This window comes from Malaclemys terrapin, chromosome 14 (genome assembly GCF_027887155.1).
Source record: "Malaclemys terrapin pileata isolate rMalTer1 chromosome 14, rMalTer1.hap1, whole genome shotgun sequence".
In the NCBI taxonomy this organism is placed as follows: domain Eukaryota; kingdom Metazoa; phylum Chordata; order Testudines; family Emydidae; genus Malaclemys; species Malaclemys terrapin.
In genome coordinates, this window is record NC_071518.1 from 17,021,624 (window position 1) to 17,044,802 (window position 23,179).

A 23,179-nucleotide genomic window follows, 5' to 3' on the forward strand; every position below is an offset into this window, starting at 1 on the left:
GACGTGGCCACATGCTGATCAAGACACTGATAGCCTGTTCCAAGTACCCTTTCATCTGCCTGTCCCTCCAACTTACACATACCCAAGGTATCCCATTTCAGTGCAGGCGGGGGAAGAAAATATGTTTTTGACAACAACAATTCGGGAAAATACAGTAAATACTAGTGAAAATACTATCATTTGCAATTGTAAGCAGGCAAAATACGAATTTTCACTTGCACGCAAATTGTTTTGGAAAGCATAAACAAGAGGCTGCAAACAGGGACCGGTCCCGGCACCAGCAGAGGAATCACGTGCCTGGGGTGGCACATGCTAAGGGGCGGTATTCTGTTATTCTGTCCATTCTTGGGGCAGCACAGTCCAGGCAACTTTTTTTTTTTTTTTTTTTTGCGCTTCAACAGTTCAGGTGGTAGTCCTAGTGGCTTTTTTTTTTTTTTTTTTTTGGCGCGCTTGGGGCGGCAAAAATGGTAGAGCCAGTCCTGGCTGTAAACGACATAATTCTCCTCTTTCTGTTCAGCTCAAGTAAGAAACATGTTTCTCTTATCTATTCATGTTACTAATACTTTTTCCTCCTTCATGCTTAGACAGTAGCACAATGCTCAGGAGACAAAACATGATGCAACTCAACCACTCATTTTTTCATATAATTTCTTGAGCTATTAGTCACCCAACTTACACTATTTTAGGTAACAAGTAGGCCAGGTTACCAAATTACAGTCAGCTTTGTTTTGGTTAACCAGGTAGATCTGGCCATACTTTAGGTCTTTTCTCATCTGCAATAGCCAGGTAAGCATCTTTCCAAGGCATTAGAAAGTTTTACATTCCAAAAATTTGTATTGGCTATCCCTGTCTTCTGAAATGTATGTCCGAAAATTAAAGGCACTGCCTGGAAATGACCAGTATAACACATTGCTTTTGCATACAATGAGCTATTTGGCTCGGATTTGCAAAGGAACCTGATGGAGTTTGGCACCCTAATTAGAGTCCCATTAATATTCCCATCCTATGAGATGCCTATATCTTGCCTTGAGAAAGACAGCCATTATTTCAGCCACCCTAAAAGCTACAGCAAATACTGCAGAAATCATTGTGTGATCATTAAGTGCCCTGCTGCCAATCCATCAGCTTCTCTACAGGCTCGACAGGCCAGACTGTTGAAAGGCCTGCCACCCCCTGAGAGAGTAAATCACTTTGTGAACCATGGATATAAATTCTGATAGGTGAGAAGTCTCGGCACTTAGGGTCTGATCTGGCAGCTCTCACTGCAGTCAGTGGAAAGGTTCCTGTTGAGTTCTGTGGGGAGACATGTAAAGTTGTCCCAATGGCTTACTACCCTCTGTTAAACATTTATGCCTTATTTCCAGCCTTTGTTAAGCTAAATACATTGAGCTGCTTGAGTCCATCTCTATAAGGCATGTTTTCTGCTCCTTTAGTTACTCTTGTGGCTTTTCTCTGAACCCTCCCAGCTTATCCACTTCCCTCTTGAATTGTGGAAATCAGACCTGGACACAATATTCCAGTAGCTGTTGCACCAGTGCCAAATACAGAGATAACGTGACCTCCCTACTCATATTTGAGTTTCCCCTTTTCACACCTCCAGGGATTTCATTAGCCCTTTTGGCTACAGCACTGCAATGGAAGCTCATATTCAGCTGATTATCCATCATGTCCCCAAGTCTTTTTTAGAGTCATAGTTTCCCAGGATAGAGTCCCCCATTATGTCAGTATGGCCTGCAGTCTTTGTTCCTAGATGTATAACCTTACATTTAACTTACATTTTTTGCCTGCATAAGTAATCCAGATGGTTCTGTATCAGTGACCTGTCTGCCTCATTATATACCACTTCCCCAATCTTTGGGTCAGCTGCAAACTTTATCAGTGATGATTCTATGTTTTCTTCTAGATCATTGATAAAAACGTTAAATAGCATGGCACCTAGAATGATTCCCTATGGGCCCCTATTAGAAACACACTCAGTGATGATTCCCCATTTATGATTACATTTGGAGACCTATCAGTTAGCCAGTTTTCATCCATTTAATGTGTGCCTTGTTCATTTTGTATCGTTTTAGTTTTTTAATCAAAATATCCAATAGTACCATGTCAAATGAAGTGGCTACCTTATGAGAGGAGACTAAAATAGTTGGGTTGTTTAGCCTAGAAAAAATGAAGGCCGAGAGGGGGCATGACTGCTCCATATAAATACATCAGGGCTAAACACCAAGGAGGGTGCAGAGCTACACTAAAGGACAATGTTGACACAAGAACAAATGGATATAAACTAGCCATGAATAAGTTTAGGGTAGAAATTAGGAGGAGTTTCTAACCATCAGAATGATTCTGAATCAGCCTCCCAATAAGGGCAATAGTGTTGAGCTAATGTACTTAGACTTCTGTAAGGCATTTTGAGTCATAATCAAACAACTTAATTAGGTTTAAAAAGAGAGCTTGACAAATTTATGATTGGGATTGTATGATGGGATTGTTTATAGTGGGCAGGGTTCAGCAGCCCTGGGGGTCCCTTCCAGTTAATGTCTGATGTTCCTAAAATTCATGCTTCAGCACTTCAGTCAGTAACCTGCAGAGGTTAGTAAGGGATTTCCTCACTCCCCACCCCAATGCATTCTGGTGGTGGTGGGTATTTTGTCTCCTTCCTCTGAAGCATCAGAAATGACCACAGCTGGAGATAGGTGGATACTAAGAATACTACCTCTTGGGGGCTCTGGGTATAACTGATATGGGGTCAGGAAGGGATTTTTCCCCATGTCAGACTTTTGTACCTTCTGAAGCGTGGGGTGCAGGTTACTTGTAGGGATCATTTGACTATATCTCACAAACAATTTCCTGCCATTGCAGGGGCCTCAGGCATTGGTGCACCTCAGTCCCACCTATTCTCTGCCTGTGGCACACAATAGTTTAGTGTCCTGAGGGTTTTAACACTTTGGTCTAATACTGGTTGTTGGGGGTAATGTGCAAGTGCTGGATGGTGGTGGTGGCCTGTGATTTACAGGAAGTCTGACTAGATGATCTGGTGGCCCCTTCTGGCCTTAAAAACTCTGACTCAAAATGCCTTACAGAAGTCTAAGTACATTAGCTCAACACTATTGCCCTTATCAACCAAACTTTTATCTCATTTAAAAAAAAAAAAAAAAAAGGCGAGATCTCAAGTTAGTTTGACAGGATTTATTTTCCAGAAAGAGAGAGGAACAGAATTCCACAGGCAGACTCAACATTTTGGAGCTGTTCCCCTGATGATTTTTTACATTGTCGAGGAGGAAGGGGGACATTTACTGCACCTCTCCTGAATCCTGTTCTGCAGCCACAGCTTCCTCTGAAAGCAGCTTTTGCTCATAGAGAAATAAGAGAGTTTAATCTCAGTATCAACCTGGGCACTTAGTTTGAAGCTGTTTCTCTCTGAAACAATCCAGTCTCCTTGCCTACTTCAGTGCTCTTTACAATTACAACCTTCTACTTCTGCAGTGCCACATATACTTTCTTTTAAAGAGCTATATAATTTGAAAAAAAAAAAAAAAAAAAAAACATTAAAAAAGGATCTTTTCCCCCTGCAGCTTATAAACATAACCTTTTCTTTCAGCTACAAATTTAGGTAATCTCTAAAGGAATCAAAGTTCTCTGAAGAGAAAGTAGTGCTCAGTTAAATACAGATGTTCAAAGCATAAAAGGGAAAGGGAAAAAAAAAGAGAGGCCAGGTGCTGTTCACATGGTCTGTCTCTGCAGCAAATGCCCCATGAATTTGTCAAAACTCCCCTGGAGGGCAATAATTTTGTATTACCATACCAACAACCCTGTCACATAGACACTTCCAGTTTAAACACGTACAACAAGCAGAGAAATAAGGCTTTTTATTTAAAAATTACCATTAATTTCAATAAGTGGGATGGAAACTGGCAATGGGGCATGAGGAGTTCTGTCTTTTAGCCAGCAGTACAAAGGTCTTTTCACATTGGTATAATGGAAAGCAAAGAATATTTGACAAAGAACGGCAACCACTTTGTACTCGAAACTGGGGGCACACACTTACACGCACATTAATGACTACTTAACAGCTCTGAGAAATCTAACCTTGAAGATATTTAATTTGTCAGATAACATTGGATTCTGTTTACACTATACACACACTTTTCCTTCAGTCCCTTTTGAGGAAACTGCCAGGAACTCTACAATGATTCAAGTGCCTATTGAAACAATTTAAAAGGGGAAAAAATGTAAAAGAAAAAAAAAAAAAACCTTTTACCTGGGTAGGGTATTTTGATGTGTAGTGAAACACTGACCAAGAACTCCCTTTAATAGAGCTTATAGCTTTAGTTGTACCCTATATAGTGCTTCCTTTGTTCAAGGAACTATCTGGTTTTAGTAGCTGTGAAACTTCCTTTCTTCAGTGTAATTCTCAAGAGTGGTTAATCAAGAGTTAGAGAAAGAATTATGGAGGATACTGACAATGCTCTGATCCTAACCCTAATGGGTGCCAACGATCATTAACCCCTTGAGCATGGTTCAGAAGACAGTTCAATACTTTGCTCCTATTTTTCAGACTCAGCATGGGGTTGCAAGCAACATCTCTCAAAAGGACCTCTTATTGTCTTGCAGCTTGCATATTAGCAGGTAACATTAATGGACACTTGAAAATATATTTTAATTAACACCGATTAAAATTTTAAGATGTGAAGTAAGAACATGAAGATGAACTACAATTATTATGCACAAAAAAATGGTCCCTTGCCAAGTACAGCATAACATATACAAAAAATTATCATTATGTGAGAAATACATACCACAACCTCACGATTATGCAAAGTTAAGGACATGAAAGTAACCTTTTTGGTTTGTTATGCCTTCCTAATTCAATTAAATGAGAACAAAACTAAAATGGGGATTACATTTGCAAAGGCATTTAGCATTGTTAACAGTGTCTGCCAGAAAGCATTTCTTTAGGAAGAAACAAGGGCATGGCCTTTCAAACTTTCAGTCTTTGTAATAGAAAGCGTAGAACTGACTAATGAAGAGCTATGAAGCAACATTTCAAACCACAAACAGTTTATGAATTCCATTACTGAAGAATTTAACCACAAAGATACCTGGCTCTACCTTAATAGCAACAACACACACATTGCTGAAAGAAAAATGAAACACTAGGAATGCAAGGATCTTTAATTCAGTCTCCCTGCAATGCACTGATTATCTTTCCCTCTCCCACCCACCCTTTTTCCCCCCATAGCAATGGAAATTTAACACACTGCTAATCAAATAATAAATACGCATGAAGATTACAGAAATTAACTCTGGGTTATGTTAATTTAAGGTGAAATTCACTCTGTGCAGAAACCTCATGCAAGGCTCCCTCCAACATTAAAAGACAAATCTTGCTCCTGTTTTAGTTCATTGTAGTTTTCCCCATCAACTTCAATGGGAGAGGGATTTGTTGCTTTGGGTTAAAGTTAGAATTCAATGATACGGAGGTTCTCTCTTGTTAAGGTGACAGATGTTTCCTCATTAGTTGTATTTTATATATATGATGATTTGCCAGAATTATAGGATCAGATTATAAACAATAAAAAATAAAATAAAAAATGCCTTATTTAAGGTCCTAGGCCTACACTGAGCTCTGTGTGGATGGCCCCATGTGTCCATATGGATTCTCATTTACCTCCAGGTGGCTCCATACAAGTGCAGGAATACAACCATACAGAGCTCATTGCAGGAGGAGCTTTTAAATTACCACTAGCATGGGTCAATTAGTATTTCTTACACAATAAAATGTGATGACTTTTGACTTTATTAGGTTTGTGAATCGTTGGCTAATCACACCCATGAACTGTAAATTTATACAGGATTTGTTAAGTATTCACCAAATATTTTGGTCTAATAATGTTTAGACTCTGGATGGAGAGCCTTCCTTGAGCACGGTCTGCTTCAGCCTCGGAATCAGGGCACTGCTCACTCCAATACTCACTGTTAGTTATTTGTTATTCAGTACGTGATTGGTCATATTTTAATGTTTCTGATCCTTGATTGGATGACAAATTTTTAACAGGAGAATAGAATTTAGTGAGTGAGAGTGAGTGAAAAATGAATGAATGAAACTTTCTTTTCACCCAAAGTTATTCGTATTCAAAGGAAAATCCACAGTATTTCACAGGATTTTTACAAATTTGGGCTATTTTTCTTTCCAGTTACAGCACTCTAGCACAATGCTGCAATGTTTAAGTCACAAATTCTGCAGGAAAACATTTATTATATTTATAGAAAATATGGGACCAGATAGTCAACTTTTGTATATTTGCCTAGTTACATTGACTTCACTGGAACTAGGCCAATTTATAAGAATTGAGAGTCTGTCCCTATGTTTCCACTAGAATTAGAGTGAATTTGATGAAAATATTCAGATTGGATATAGGTTTTTAAAGCAATTATAAAAATAACATGATTGAGTCATTGATCTCCCATCCATGGCTGTTGCTTTTGGCAATCTCAAAATTAGCTTGATCCAAAAATAGCCCAACAAATGTTGTAAACTTTCATTACTAAAATTATCAGAAAAGTAGTGAATGGGGCCTACATTTTGAATTTGGGGCTCGGAGTATAATTTATACAGCTGTAATGAGCTTGGTGCCATAGTTTCAGACACTGAACAAGCTCCAAGGCTTACAAGATTATTACTTCCTCTGCATTTTGTAACTGAGACTTCCATTTGATTCCAGGGTTAGAAAAGAAAAAAAAAAAGGGGGGGGTGGTTGTTGAAGAAGAAGGAAAAAGAGGAAAAAAGGAACTCTATGAAAACAAAAGTTCTCCCAGCCATTTGGTTTGTTCCCAGAACTCAGTCACCAGCACAGCTAAGAAATAGCTGTAAGCTGGAGGAGCACTTTGGGTATTTACATGCAAATGAGCTCACAAAGCACACTCAGAAGAAAGCCTGAGATCGCAGAGCAATGATTTCAGATACAGAAGCATGTGTCTGAATTTGTGCTATTTGCAAGAGATTGAAAGTTTACACTGGTGCCAATTTCAGAGAAACAGCTCGTGTACGTATGCAAAGGCAGCTGCAGAGACAGCAAAAACAGCTGTAAAATAGATGACCCTGTCAGAATTTTCCAGTTACTGTATATACCAAATTAAAAAAAAAAAAAAAAAGACACCTGTGTGCATAAGTTTTACAACTACTAGGCACTGAAGTGAATAATGTGCTTTTTACAAAGGGAAACCAGGGGTTGAAAAAGCCTGGTCAATAGAAAAAACAACTATCCTGTTTTCCGTCCTTAATAAAAATGAACCCAGTTACAAATCTGAAATGAGAAGCACGATAGCCTCATTCAAGCCATTTTCTTCTGAACAGCTTACCATACCTTCAATAAATGGTTATTTATGCATACAGTCCTCTTTACAGCTACACCGTAACACACTTTGATTTTAATAACTTCCCTGAGTCAAACGCGGCCTGGGGCATGCAAGGAACACACCACAGGAGTCGAGCTCTCCTTTTCATTTTATTACTGCCCTGTTTAATCTTTATAGTGTATATCCTATTCCTAGGGGATTGCTGTGGAAACCACAATTACAACCCAGATTCAGTACCTCAAATTAAGTGACATCGAAGTTTAAATTCCTGAAAACCAGAGGCTGAACTTCTTTTTAAAAACACTTTTTTTTTAAATAAAAAAAGTAGCAGCTACAAGGACTTCCATCTTTTCATTATTTGGTGTTTTCTGTCTCAATTCCTGTATTGATATTCAATTACTACCCAGCAGGTTGCATTATGTAGTAGTGACAAACCATATATATTTGACAATGCTGTAAACAAACAGGAAAGACATCTTGTAAAACACTTGCAAGCAAATTCATTGTTAAGGAGGTTTATTTTCAGATCTAGCAAGCTGGTATTGTCTCTTCTCACTGCTGATTTAAAGCTTACAGATATGTAATGATTCCCTTATGCTACCTTGCAGCATTTACTTTACCAATGGATAGGGGGTCATTTTTGTTATTTTTAATATAAAAACAGGAACGAGACACAGCAAAAAACAAACTGCCTTTTGATTCCTTCTGGAAATGTCTACAAATTAAAATATTTTTCAGATACTCCAAGTATCCCTCATTCCAGCATAAGCTGCTTCTATATCATCCTGCTGATAATGAAAAATTGTTACTGACATCTCATTCTATTTAGTATTGTTTACAGTACTTGTACAGAAAAGCTGGGGCTAAATGTAATTTATGCAACCTAGCCTCTAACAAGATGATGCTTTTGGTTGCCTGAAAAACACTATATTGTTTTCTCTCCCCCCGCACCTCTCCAAATCTCTGTCCTTTGCTACTCATTCACTGTAGGCATTTGTCTGCTGAGAAAATAGAGGCTGACAGGGAAGGTCATTGTGACCAATTGTAAGTCCCAGCATACAAATGTGCCTTTTAGCTGTTGGCTCCACAAACAGTGACCGTGTCCTATTATTGATAAAACTGTAATGTATCTTCATTCCAGAAAACAACTGCTTCCAAGGTTGCTCCGTGAAAATAAGCAGCCAGAATGTTGAAGAATTCTAAAAGTTGGCATTCTCCTGAAGATTAAAAGATAATAACACTTCTATTAGAATCACTCTGCTACGCTGTATTGATCTCATCAGGGAGGCCACTGCAGGTCTAATATGAACAGAGCAGTTTTAGAATTAATCACAGGGGGTTTTATTACGGTTCATAGGGCTCCTCATTCAAATTGCATCGTTTGCAATATTTATGGCCTAGATTGGTTGCCATTATTAAGTGCAAGTGTGCCACATGGCGCCTGGCCTGCTGTGTTAAAGCACAAAGTCATTCTTCAAAAGTAAATCTTATCTAAACTATGCACAAAAAAGCCAATTACTTTTTGATTTACATTTTAATTTCACATTCTATTTTCCCCTTATATACAGAACCCTTATTCAATCTTTGTTTTGGGTTAACCAGCATAGGCATACAAGCTACACATCCCAGTTTTAAGCAGCCCATTAGAGCATATTAATGCTCTCTGCTCTGAAAGATATATATTTGGTCAGCTCTGAGCTACAATTTCTCTATGGGAGAAGCAAAGGAAGAAAAGGAAGAAACACAATATCCTGGAAAGGCTATCGACTGACCACTGAGCCTGAAGATAAAATTGCATCATTAAGGTTCACGTCTTTGCTTCTACACTGGAAAGTGAAATAGGCATTTGGCCACGACATTGCAATCCCTCACCGCTCACCTGCGGAAATAATTTAAGGTATTGCTGTTTAATTTCTGCTTGAATATTTTTAGCCACTTTGTTTATGCGCAAATCAGCTTCCCTCGGAACACCTCTAAAAACGATTTCCTTGCATGACAGCAACACAAGCTCTGGTCAAAGAAGAGGTGAGCAATTACATGCACCCCTGCTGTTGAGTTCAGTTAATAAACTGTTTACAGTCCTGGCAAAAGTTTGTTTTCTAAACCACTAAGAGCTTTATAAAGCATTCTTCTTTCCCAGACCATAAATGCCAGCACAGTCAAAAGAGTTCCAGGAACCTTCAAATAGGAATAAAGGTTGAGCCCTGCCAGAACTAAATTGGGGTAGATGGATGGATGTTTTCGGTCATGCCACTATCTAGCTATGTTATTGTCAAATTATATAGAAAACAGCCCCCAAAACATCACATACAGGAACAAGAGCAAGCACAGCAGTACAATTCACTGGACTGGGAGCCAGGGAACCTGGGTTCTCTTCCTGATTTTGGACTGATACACTGTAAGGCCTTGGGCAAGTCACTTACCATCCGTGACTCAGTTTCCTCATATATCAAATGTGGATAATGACACTTATTCTCCCTTTCTAAAGAGCTATGTAAGTATTACTAAGCTGGTATAACTGCATATTCTCCCCCCACTGACTATGTGAAACACATGAGTTAATGAGGGATGTATGTGCAAAGATATAATTATAATTAAAGACACCCGAATTGCAGCAATCTTTCAGATCACCATGTCTTCTCTAGGATGAATACTTTTGTCATTTGATCAATTTACCAGGTTCTTTTATGCTACAAAGGGCATCCACCAGAGGTTATTGCTCTTCCTTCTTGCGGGGAAGCCCTAGAGATAGGTGAAAGCCATGAACATCCAGCTCTTTACTTCTCCAGAGTTCAGAGATGTTCTTATCAGGTCTCAGGCTTTGGTTTAGGCACAATCTGAAAACTCTAAGCACTATTTGTTTCCAATTTTGATTGCATTAAAATATATCCATAATATCCTCTGGTTTTCTGCAACTTAATACAGTATCTGTTTCTGTGTTTATCTCACCGGTAGAAATTTGGCCATAAGCATTTGTTGTTTTGAATAGTTCTGGGTTTGATTTGGAGATACATAATAAAACATCACCCCCATGCAGGGGATCTTCTGTCATTATCCCCAGTATTTTTCATTCTTTAGGCTTCTGGCCACCAGTGGTCCTGGAGAAAGGATGAAGGGAAGGGGAGAAATCTGGTGTGTTTTCTCTTTTCAGAGCACAACAGTTGAGCTACAACTTTTAAACACGGATTTAAGTTTCAGGATTGCAATATGAGGTTTTAATTCATTCTACTGGGAAATACACTTTTCCTAAAATTGAAAATAGGAAGGATCAATTTACCCAGTCAACAGTAATTTCTGCATTAAGTTATAAACTATTTTGCTCTCCCCCTCCCCTTTTGTTTTACCAGTAATGTGCTACAGCCTTTTCCAAAGGCCATCAAAGTCAATGGGAGTCTTTTGGATGACTTCATTGGGCTTTGGACCAGGCACCTATGTTGAAATTTTCAAAAGCATAAGAATCTGTGCACCTAATTTCCATAAAAAATTAATCATTAAACCATATTAAAATGAATGGGAATTGTTGGCCAAAATCCCCCAAATGGCTTTGAAAAAATCTCAACCCTATCATTGTCCGAACCCATTCTATTTGTGAGAAAGACTATGATGAATATCATTGACTTTAAGGGCTTAATCATGTGCATAAAGCTACACACATGCTTAAGTACTTTGCTGGGCAGGGGTCTCAGTAAGAAAATTATAAATAATCAGATGTACAATACAAAAAAACCCAAATGTATTGTATTCACATTTTTTTTTTTCAACAGGAAACCAGTACAGGGCAATGCATTCTGAAACTTGTTTGGGAAAAAAAGATGAATCAGCAAATCTCCCCAGAGGATTGGCAGGATATAATGGTAGGCACAAGTTCCCTCTCCTGAAGTGAATGCAAGAGGAGAGTTATGATTAGATATTTTCACACATTGGTCTTACAAAGTAAAATAGTTGCAAAATTTACAGCAAACTGCTGGAGGGAATGCAATGGGATAAGGAATCCGTGTCATGTCTTCTGGGATTGTCCCATACTGAAAAGTTTCTTATCAGAGGTTAGAAGGGTGAAGCAAGAGTTATTTCAGACAGATATTCACCAATTTTCTATTACCCTAATTTTAGGGAAATATCCTGATTTTCTGAAATTAAATAAAGACAATACCTGTTTAGAATCCTGTGTGACTGCAGTTGTAAAAATAAAAATAAATCCTTGCTGTAGAAATAAGTTTAACAAGAATAAAAGAATTATGAGAAATGGAACAACTCACTGGTTGTCTTGATCAATAACTGATCTGTGTGAGGAAAAATGGACCAACTGAGATGAAGTGAAAATCAAAACAATATACATGATTTTTATAATAATAATAATAATAATAATAATACAAACACACACACACACACACACACTTTAACTCCATAACCTATAATTGCTGTAATGTCTTATCCACCAAATCTGAGGCCTTCTCATCTAATAAGAAAACATGTTCTGGAAATAAAAATAAATAATTGATTAGAAATAAATTAGTAATTAAAACCCAAGCAACCTAACCTGCAGCCCGCCCCTCCCCCACCCCCTTTGCCCTACCATAGAGAGGGGTAACACACAACAGCAAGCAATAACAGCTACACATAATACAGGGCAAGAAGACACGAATACAGAAGGAACAAAAAAAGAGTAAATGGTCCATTCATACCACTGTATTGTTGAGGGCTGAGAACAAAACCACATGTTCAGCTTTGCACAGCTGATACCACAGAGGCCCTATTCACACCCAATGGAAGTGTACTGAGGGGGGTAGAGTCCCCTGAAATGTGTTGGCCCACATCTCTTTTCAATCATCTCTGTAACAGATACCTCCGTTTGGTTCATGCCATGCATGGTCCCATGCAATAGTGGCTGACACAGACATGGATTGTCCCTCCTGCTCCTCTGTGTCAGCCTCTTACGCTAGCTACTGGTAGCGACACCCACCTCTCAAGAGAGCACCACTTGTGCACTTAAGTCTTCTTTTCTTTCCTTTGCCATGGCTACAAACAGAAAGAAACAAAGCCAAGCCAAGCCGGCAATGGCAGTAACGCCCATCACACAGTCTTCAGATGCCAGGAGTAAATGTACTTCTCACGTTTTCACATTCAGTTATTTAATTAATAGGGGACATGGCACTGGATCTAACTGCTACCTTTCTCAATACTGGAGGATACGGTCTTTAGATGCCTGATTGATTTATTTTTTTAATAATCTAAATAGGAGAGTGAAAAAGTGTTCTCTTTTATTGAACAGTGTTCTGGTCAGAATAGGACTCCAAGGAGTCTGTTGGGTGGATCTTTTGCTGCACCGCTCATTTGTGGCTCAGTCAAATTTCATGGATCCTTTGAAAACCCACTGAAGTATTTTAAGTATTTCCCCACACATGTTACTTTCACTTGTGCACTCACTGCCTCTTCTTTCTACTACAATGGTGCTGTTACTATAGTTCTCTGCCCAGTGCCATCACAAAGATTCGATATGGTTATGGACCAAAACTTTAGATCCAAATGAGAGTAAAACTTCCAAACTTTGAGATTTGAACCTATGTTTAACCAAAAGCCATGCATCAATCTCAACCGGGGGGAAGAGGGAGAGGAGGGTATCCCTTTGAAATCAGTACACATGACCAGAGTGACATTCTTAGGGATGATTTGGCTCAATTTTACAACCCTGTTACAGATACTGCATGTGACATCTCCAGTCTCCTTTCTTTTCTATTGCACTTTTCTGACCTAGCCAAACATTTTCCAAATAAGAGGACTTCTGAACACAGGTATCGTCTGGATCACATCACAGCATCCTCTTGTTTGTCCATTCCTACAAGTTGGCCTACTAATATATCATATTGACTGCCATTGTCGCTTGTGACAGGTTTGAACTTACATATCCAGAGGAAAGATTAGGTTATTAATCCATTTTGAAACCTTGCTCCACGATATTCAGACTTTTAAAAAGTGATGGATGAATATCATTCAGAATAAAGAAAATTGTATTAGTGCTGAGAAGCCAAAAAAATTTCAGTTCCAAATAACAGACTATAAGCAAAATCTTAAAAATATGGCCATCAAGTTTGCATTAAAATTTAAGTTCAAATTCAGTCGCATATTACTAACTAGTGTCTGATTTAAGAATATATTTTAGTACTTAAGAATGAAAAGTCAGCCTATCACATGGCTTACAGCAACGTATTGCCTAATAGAATATGATATTTGAGAGACAGCTGAGGACAAGAGCAAAATTTTCAACAGGTTTCTCTGGTGGTGCCTACAATATTTGCAGGTCTATCTACGTATGTGCAGAAAACCTCACACTTGTCTACACAAACCAAGTACCTGCATTCCTTATTAACCATCTTCCATGCATAAATGTGGGGTTTTCTGTATGTAGATATAGGCATCTGAAAATACAGACAGAGCAATTTAGAAGGTCCATTCAAAATTTGAACCCGTGTCCAAAGCCATGTATCCAACCTATATTGGTTGTATGTATTTCACTAGTGATGTCACAACCATGCATTTCCAACTTTGCACAGCAAGGGCCTCATCACTGAAAATTTTTTAAATCAAACTGGAAATCCTTAGTGTAACTTCAACCCCTGCTATACTTTTCAGTCACTTTTGGTAGAGTTTGCACTGCAAGGAGAAGTTAAAAAACCACCAGTTACCTACGTTTTCTTTAGTGGAACACACCACACACACTCACTCACTCTCATTGCATTGCACAGAACTACTTTCTTATAAGAGCTCATTTATTTTCTTTCCTAGGAAATAATACTCTTTGGCTCCATGATGTTAGGTACGCACCGAACACAGTCATAGCAAATAACTGTTCAGACAGAAGTAATTTCTTTTTTTATTTGTGTGTCACAGGGACAATGGTTCCTTTAAGGGGTTTGGGTACATAGCAAGGGACAGAATGTGACCAGAAACCTGGCCTGCTGGGAAATATAAGGGCAGAGACTTAATGGAGAACAAACCTAGAAGGAGATGCTCCATTAAAGAGTAGGAGAACAGTCAGGAAAGGATAAGTGAGGAAGCCAGGCTGAACACAGAGAAAGAGCCATTAGAAGAAAAGACAAGGCAATTTGCATTATGGTGGCAGATAGTCCAATTGTTTAGAGGTTCAAGGCTGGGAGGCCATAGTAAAGGGTGGGTGTGGGTTCCCCCTGTGCTGCCACACACATTTATAGGATGTCCATCACAACAGTATCTGGGAGCTATTTACATGGCTTGTATTGGAAACTATTAAAATTTACAGATATGCCTGTCTTGTAGCCTCCCAAAGATATTAAGAAAAATCAAACAGCCAATAGTGGACAAAAACGCTGAACCCAGATCCCATTCTAGATGTGGCCACCCTGGGGCTTAGATATATCTTGAAAGGATGAATTTTTAAAGGGATTGGGTCTGTTGCCAGGAGTGTCCAGGCTCCAACTCACAGGAGTTGGGACAGATAGCTCAAGTATATCCAGTGAACAACTCAGATGGTATGCTAGGGTTGCAGACTGTATTTCTGCAAAGGAAATCCTTAATAGTCCAAGTTACTTAAAAGACTTTCTAGACTATTTAGAGCTTTGCAAATAGTGACCAGCACCATTAATTTTACCATTTAGCTCTCAACACATCAAAGCATGCCCCAGTGGCTCAGTAATGCACAACAGTTGAAACATACTGCTTGAGTGTGAATTGTAATCCCTTGCTATTAAGGAGAACTAATCTACTTGAATGTGTTATATGTTTGAGATCCTCATTAGTGCCAAAACCATTAAACATGAACTGCAGGGGTGTTTTAATAAAATTGTGTTATGGAAAATAGCTATCTTTGCTATAAAAAAGCATGGCAATTTTGCATTTGCTTGGTAGCAGAGCCCTGTACTGTAACAATATGGAACCGATGAACATTCCATTTTGCAGTACCAGTCAGTATAAATTTGACTCATGGCGATCGGGGGAGGTCCCAGATGACTGGAAAAAGGCTAATGTAGTGCCCATCTTTAAAAAAGGGAAGAAGGAGGATCCGGGGAACTACAGGCCAGTCAGCCTCACCTCAGTCCCTGGAAAAATCATGGAGCAGGTCCTCAAGGAATCAATTATGAAACATTTAGAGGAGAGGAAAGTGATCAGGAACAGTCAGCATGGATTCACGAAGGGGAAGTCGTGCCTGACTAACCTAATTGCCTTCTATGATGAGATAACTGGCTCTGTGGATGAGGGGAAAGCAGTGGATGTGTTATTTCTTGACTTTAGCAAAGCTTTTGATACTGTCTCCCACAGTATTCTTGCCACCAAGTTAAAGAAGTATGGGCTGGATGAATGGACAGTAAGGTGGATAGAAAGCTGGCTAGATCGTCGGGCTCAACGGGTAGTGATCAATGGCTCCATGTCTAGTTGGCAGCCGGTTTCAAGTGGAGTGCCCCAAGGGTCGGTCCTGGGGCCGGTTTTGTTTAATATCTTTATTAATGATCTGGAGGATGGTGTGGACTGCACTCTCAGCAAGTTTGCAGATGACACTAAACTAGGAGGCGTGGTAGATACACTAGAGGGTAGGGATCGGCTACAGAGGGACCTAGACAAATTAGAGGATTGGGCAGAAAAAAACCTGATGAGGTTCAACAAGGACAAGTGCAGAGTCCTGCACTTAGGACGGAAGAATCCCATGCACTGCTACAGACTAGGGACCGAATGGCTAGGTAGCAGTTCTGCTGAAAAGGACCTAGGGGTCACAGTGGACGAGAAGCTGGATATGAGTCAACAGTGTGCTCTTGTTGCCAAGAAGGCTAACGGCATTTTGGGCTGTATAAGTAGGGGCATTGCCAGCAGATCGAGGAACGTGATCGTTCCCCTTTATTCGACATTGGTGAGGCCTCATCTGGAATACTGTGTCCAGTTTTGGTCCCCACACTACAAGAAGGATGTGGAAAAATTGGAAAGAGTCCAGCGGAGGGCAACAAAAATGATTAGGGGTCTGGAGCACATGACTTATGAGGAGAGGCTGAGAGAACTGGGATTGTTTAGTCTCCAGAAGAGAAGAATGAGGGGGGATTTGATAGCAGCCTTCAACTACCTGAAGGGGGGTTCCAAAGAGGATGGAGCTCGGCTGTTCTCAGTGGTGGCAGATGACAGAACAAGGAGCAATGGTCTCAAGCTGCAGTGGGGGAGGTCCAGGTTGGATATCAGGAAAAACTATTTCACTCGGAGGGTGGTGAAACACTGGAATGCGTTACCTAGGGAGGTGGTGGAGTCTCCTTCCTTGGAGGTTTTTAAGGCCCGGCTTGACAAAGCCCTGGCTGGGATGATTTAGCTGGGAATTGGTCCTGCTTTGAGCAGGGGGTTGGACTAGATGACCTCTTGAGGTCCCTTCCAACTCTGATATTCTATGATTCTATGATTCTATGATTCTATGTTCTTTCAAAGTGTTTATTTAATAGATGTTAAGAGTGGATTTTACAAAGGAATTCAGATTAGCCAGGTCTGACTGCACTGCGTGTGTTTTTCTTTCAAATATTAAGACAGTGGCTGAACAAGAGAATATTTAGGATTCTGCATGTGGGAGGAGAGAAACAGTGAGTTATATTTTAACACTGAAAATCCATTTTTCTTTTCAGAAAACAGATAAATAATAAAAATTACAGATAACTATTTTAATAAAGATTAAAGTATGGTAAAATGAGCGGTTCCTTTGGCGAAAACGTATATGGTACCACTTTCTTTTTATCATGCTTGGTAATTTTACATAAAACAATGACTTCATAATAATTATAGATGTACCACCCCCCACCCCCCTCCCCACACAAGATATTCTCTTGATCTTGCAGCCATACAGTCTTCACCTAAACATTTTGAGCCACATTCTCAGCTGGTATAAATCCATATAGCTCCACTGCTTTTAAAGGTTTACAAGTCATCGAAAATTACTGTTTGTCAGAACTTGGCAAAGTCAACAATACATATAGATTTGTTACTTTACTGTCATCAAAAATAAAAAGTGATTTAACTATTTTAATGTTCAGAGGAAAGAAAAATATTCAATTTCTCTGGTTTCCGATGCCTATTTATGTTCTGATGCCATCCAAGACAGATTATTATTTGTTTGAATTATGGTAACACCAGAAAGTTCCAAACAGGGATTGGGCCCCCCTTTGTGCTAGGCACTATAGAAACATATAATGAAGAGACAGTTTCTGCCCCAAAGGGCTTTAGTCTATGTATATGATGAGGGATAAGAACTTAATCATTTGTGTAAATTTAACCACCTAAGTAGTCCTGTTGCATCAGTTGAACTACTCACATGCTTAAAGTTATGCACGTACTTAAGTGTTTTGCTGGATCAGGTAATAAATGACTTGTTCAGGATCACATAGTGAGTCTATGCTAGGGCCAGGTATTGAATGCAGATCTCCTGAGCCCAAACCAAGACCTTAGCCAAAAGACTTCCTTCCTCTCAGAATACTCTCGTGTGGGATACATCAATATCCCTTTATTTCTTCATTCCCATTCAATGTTTACATGAAGGGAAAATGGATAGTTTATTTAGGAAAATTTATGAGGGACGTGGGGCTACTGTGCCACCAGTACATGAATCAAAAAGTCAAACACGCCCGTAATGACATGACACCATCACACTATAAACAGCTCTAATTACAATATGAGAATCAAATCTATGTAGTCCAGTCCCAAATCATAGCCCCAGGATTCCAGTGATGAAGCACGGGGATGGTCTAAGGACCTCACCTGGGGATAATCCAGCCCCAGAGAGGCCAGGGTAATGCTGGCTCAGAGCAGTCTTTACAAGCCCAAGTTAGATGTACTTTAGTGCACTAGTCCAAAGTACGGGATACAATCCTCTATATGGTTACTTCCCAGTCTCTTTCTGCTTTTTTAACCTTGTATCAGGTAAAGGTGGAACTATAAAACGTCCATTAAAAAGAGTCACATGCATATACCACCATTCACGCACTATTTAATTTGGGATAAGTTTTAGCATCATTTTTGACCAGGCCCTACCGAACGAATGCTGCGCATTGGCAGCTACACAATCTGCATAGATTATTTATCGTGCCCTTATTTATTTCAGCACATCCTGGTGACCTGGAGACTTGATTACTGTCATTCCCTGCATGCTGGTTTATCAGTGAGGCTGATCCGCAGCTGGTTCAGAATGGAGCTGCATGATTGCTTATGGGACTGAGCTATCGTGATCATATTCAGAGGCTTTGTGTTCTTTACATATCCATCTGCTTTGGGTTGTTTTTTTTTTTTTTTTTTTTTTTTTTACACTGGGTTCTTCACTTTTACATATTCACCCTCTTTGTGCTCTTTACACTGGTTGCCTACGAAGTGGCAGATTCACTTTCAATTAGCTTTCATCATTTATAAAGCTGTAAATTGGACTGGCCCTGAGATCTTTGAGATCTCTTCCAAGAGTCTCCCACCTGACAGGTGTTTGTGCTCACATGCCACCCCTGTTGTGCTGGAAGCCAGTAGGCGATGGAGCTTTGCCCTGACAGTGTGGAACTCACTCCTCCTTTAAATCTGGCTCATTGTTTTATTCTTATCGTTTTGTCAAACCCCCTTGTTTGTAATTGTCTCAAGCCTGGGGTTCTTTTTATGCCATGAGAAATTGTTTTTGCTATTGTTGTTCAGCACCCTGAGCTCTTGGGGGATGTGTGGGGGAGGTGCTTTACCAATAAAATTACTACTATGTGAAAAGTAACACTAACATTTTTATTAGATATGGGTGTTAAACCCGAGGGCGGCTTTAAACACTGGCAAGATGGAAGAAATCCAGAATGAGCTGTCCCCAATCAACAATCTGACAATACATCATTTAAAGAAAAAAAAAGTTTTAAACTGTTAGCTCTACTTATTATATGCTTGACTAATTCCTTGAACAGAAAAAAGCCATGCATGACTATATAGGAGATATAGAAAGCAGATGATATACTGACTTTCCCTTGGTGGAATCGGATTGCTAGTTTCTATAAAAATGAAAACTTATTTGACTGATAAAGGCAAAGATGAAAAGCCAGTTAACCTCCTACTTTATTAGAAAATGAAAAGATGTATGCAACGAGAAAGGGCCTGAACTGGACTTTGGATGGAATTATAAGCTAATGCCTCCATTCCCTACAAAGTGAATCAGAAAGGTGGGCGTGATTATACATTTCCTTGTTTTAAGTTCAGTGCAGGTGTTGAGGTTGGCAGAAGTTGATTGGGAATACATGGACTGAGATTGATTTTCATCTCTCCACTGGGAGATGTTCACACAAGGTGTACTACTTTGGGGTGTTGTACTCTGTCATTGTCCTTATTTCTGACTCCCTCTGCCCCATTAACCTGTGATCTTCATGTAGGGACTACATCTAAAAAGCCAGTCTTCTTTATCTTTTAGAACAAAGTGTGGACTGAATGCATTCAAAAATCTCCTCAGCAGTATTACTGCAAAAGGATTTATTTTTTAAAAATGTCAACAACAAATAATGCTGTTGTACTAGAACACATCCATTCATGAGATGATCTGAAAGCCCTTTAGATCCAATGCTACCCCAGGGGAACTGAAGCACAGGGAGGTCAAGTGATTTGACCTATATCATATAAGTCACCAATAGAATATAGGTCTTCACTGCAGAGTTAACTCATGCCCTTACTATGGTAACTCATGTCCCCCTCCCATCTACACACAAAACCCCCTCACCTGAGTTTGGTAGTGCTTTAAACCCTGGCCCAGATGGAGGTCTAGACAAACTCTTGAATGCTGCTTTCACTTGGGCTGGTAACCCATCCAGTTTGCAGTGAGGATGCAAGCTAAATCACTTGAGTGCAGATAGTCTTCCAATGCCTTCCAACAAAACCCCCTTGTGATCACAAGAGCAAACAAGTTCTCTTACAATTCACTGGGAAAGAAAGAGAGCAACTCAGCTTACCGAAGCACAAAGAACCATAGGATATACCCCCAGAAGTCCTAGAAACAGACAGGTGAGTGCAGCACCAGTGAGGACACAGTTACTTGGGTAGGGCTATTCAGTGTGGCTGATCTCACTGGAGCTAAACTAACTCAGGTGCCAATAACCCAACTTTACTGCTCTGTGAAGAAACGAGGGTGGGAAATAGGATCCCAGAGTCAAATGGTGTAAACTTATGTAGCTTCCAATGACTTCTATGGAGCTACACTATGGATACCAACTGAGAATTTAGGCCCCAGCCATCCAGCTGTAATCATAGACAGCACTTTTTTGTTAGCCCCTTGATTCATGTTCGATCTACTGTCAACTGAGACACTAATCCTTGAAATGGACCATACTTTTTCTACAGAGTTTGATAAGTTAATTATTTGAGGTAGACAAGTCGTTATTCTAAATCCATTCTTTTGTGATAACAGTACAATTACCAAGTTATTTACACTTACTCTTATTTATCTGGTATCATGCAAAAAAGTCACACTCTACATATGTATTGCCCGTCTGCATATGTCAAATTATCAACTGCCAATTTACATTGGTAGTACTCCTTTCATCAATGGTAATGAATCATTACTGCTAGCATATGGGCACACATCATGTGTGTGATTATACTTTTGCCCTCTGATAAATATCTGAAGATTTATTTACTAAAATTTTCAATAAAGAGATTCATCATCAAAAATGATGTATGCCTACCATTATTTGTTTGTATATACAATCTGCATCCTGGGCATGGAAGGTTCAGATGGCCGAGGGGATTATATTTTTAAAAAATATTTTTTATTATTAATTCAACCAGTTGAAGCTGCTGGAAGCAGAGCTCCTGTCATAAGTGCTAATGCAAAAAGCGTTAGGAAAAATTCCCACAGTGAAGGTGTGCAAAAATGTTCACACATAAAATGACGACATTTCACTTTTCGTCAGTTTTATGGGTAGCTTAAAAGTCCCATTTAGGCTCAGGTCAGCTAGATAAACATGAGAGGGGAAAAAGGCAGCCTTCTATTTTTTGCTCATTTGATCTCCATTTAAATTCTATCTAATGACCAGGTTCTGCTACCTTCACTCACTCTGAGTAGCACCTGATTCCACAAGTTGTCCCAGTGAAGTGACTAGGGCTGCTTGTAGAGTAAGAGGCCATTCAATGAGAGTAAGGGTATCAATCTGGCTATGTGTGATCAGCAAACCCACTACTACAAGAATGAAGGAAGGAGCCCAGTCAAAGAAGGGAATGGGGGGGTGGGGAAGTGAGGGGAAGATTCCACACACTGTTACCCCAGAATAAATCTAGAGCAACTAAACTAAGACCTAGAATTAAGCCCAAATCTTTTAAAGTGTAGCAACGTTATCCTAATTTTTTTGTCTAGCTCCTCAGCTTTATTTTTGTAGAAGTTCTAAAGGGTGAGCAATAAAACCATAGACCATGCAAGTGGACAGAAGAATTAGAAAGCTAAAAAAGTGAATAAAATTAAAATGAGAAATATTAATGACCCTTGGTCTCTAACTTCCTACTCAACCTGTATAAAAGGAACAGGAAGAATTGATACTAGTCACCCTTTTGTACCCTGCTGTCATTAATGGGTGTTATATGTATTCTACAATGGGTAAAAAGGGTAACTTTAAGGCACTCATGTAATTCATCCAGGGAAAAGGAAAGGATGCATTTCAGGAAGTCATACTTCAGAAAAGCTAAAGGATAATCACATACACAACTAGGAGTAGTAGAATTATCGCGAGCTTTGCAATAGCTAAGTATGGTGTTTGGCACAGTAGGGCTTGGACTACACAGTTTTTGTCCTGGCATAAATATGGGGTATGATTTTTTAACTGATATAGTTAATATCAAAATAACCTTCTAGTGTGGATGCAGCTGTACTGGTACAAGTGGGCTTAGGCCATGTCTACACTACAAACTTTGGTTAACAAGTTACATCCATATAAGGCCGCTGCATTTAGTATATTGCTTGTGTGCATACATAGTTGGCTCCTTGGGTCGACACAGTGTATACACACCAGGAATGCTTGTGTCAATGTACAGTGTGGTGCTAATGCACAGTGGGACAGAAATGAGTCACACAGGGTGACTGAAGAAAAAGTCATCTTCCCAACATGCAACTGTCTCCATCCCATGATGTCATCTACATCCCACAATTTTCCCTTCTTTTTAAAAAAAATCCCACAAACCCACCTGCCCCTCCTTGCTTGTAACTCTCTCTGTCAAAAAGATAGAGCCTGCACAGCTCTGTGCTGTTGTTATAAGTGTTGCAAACACAGGACGCACAATCCTCCAGTATTTGCAGAGTTGTAAGAGGAACCCAATCAGTGGGGAACACAATGATTTCTTGGAGGACATATTGGTGTGGGACATAGTGAAAAACAATTCAAGGTATTCAAGGAACAACTGCAGATAGTGGAGTGCTGCTTCTGGGCCCAAGATAAAAAACAATGACTGATGGGATTGCATTGTAACACAGGCTTGGTATGAGCAGTGGCTGAAGAACTTTTGGATGTGCAAGGCCACATTTCTGGATCTGTGTACCAAGCTCACCCCAGTCCTTCAGTGCATGGACACCAAAATGAGAGCTGCTCCGACAATGTAGAAACTGGCAATGCTGTTAGTGGGAAATCATTTTGAAGTTGTAAAATCCACTGTGGTGGCTGCTGACATTTAAGTGTTCAGGTCCATTAATTGTCTCCTGCTATGCAGGACTGTATCTAAGCAATGGATGGATTTGCAGTAATGAGGTTCCCGAACTGTGGTGGAACAATAGATGTCTCACATATCGCTATTTTAGCACCAGACCACTTTGGCACAGTATCTCAACAGAAAGGGCTACTTTTCTATGGTTCTGCAA

General features: G+C 39.6%; 1 long non-coding RNA gene across 1 annotated transcript in view; it reads left to right on the forward strand.

The window, feature by feature from the left end:
• The window catches only part of LOC128848720 (uncharacterized), a 72,869-nt gene extending 51,911 nt beyond the window's left edge, over positions 1-20,958 (forward strand). Inside the window, exons 2-4 of the long non-coding RNA XR_008447102.1 lie at positions 8,495-9,250; positions 11,118-11,207; positions 18,443-20,958. This is a non-coding gene — a long non-coding RNA (uncharacterized LOC128848720). The remainder of the gene's footprint in view (positions 1-8,494; positions 9,251-11,117; positions 11,208-18,442) is intronic.
• The last annotated feature ends 2,221 nt before the right edge of the window (positions 20,959-23,179 follow it).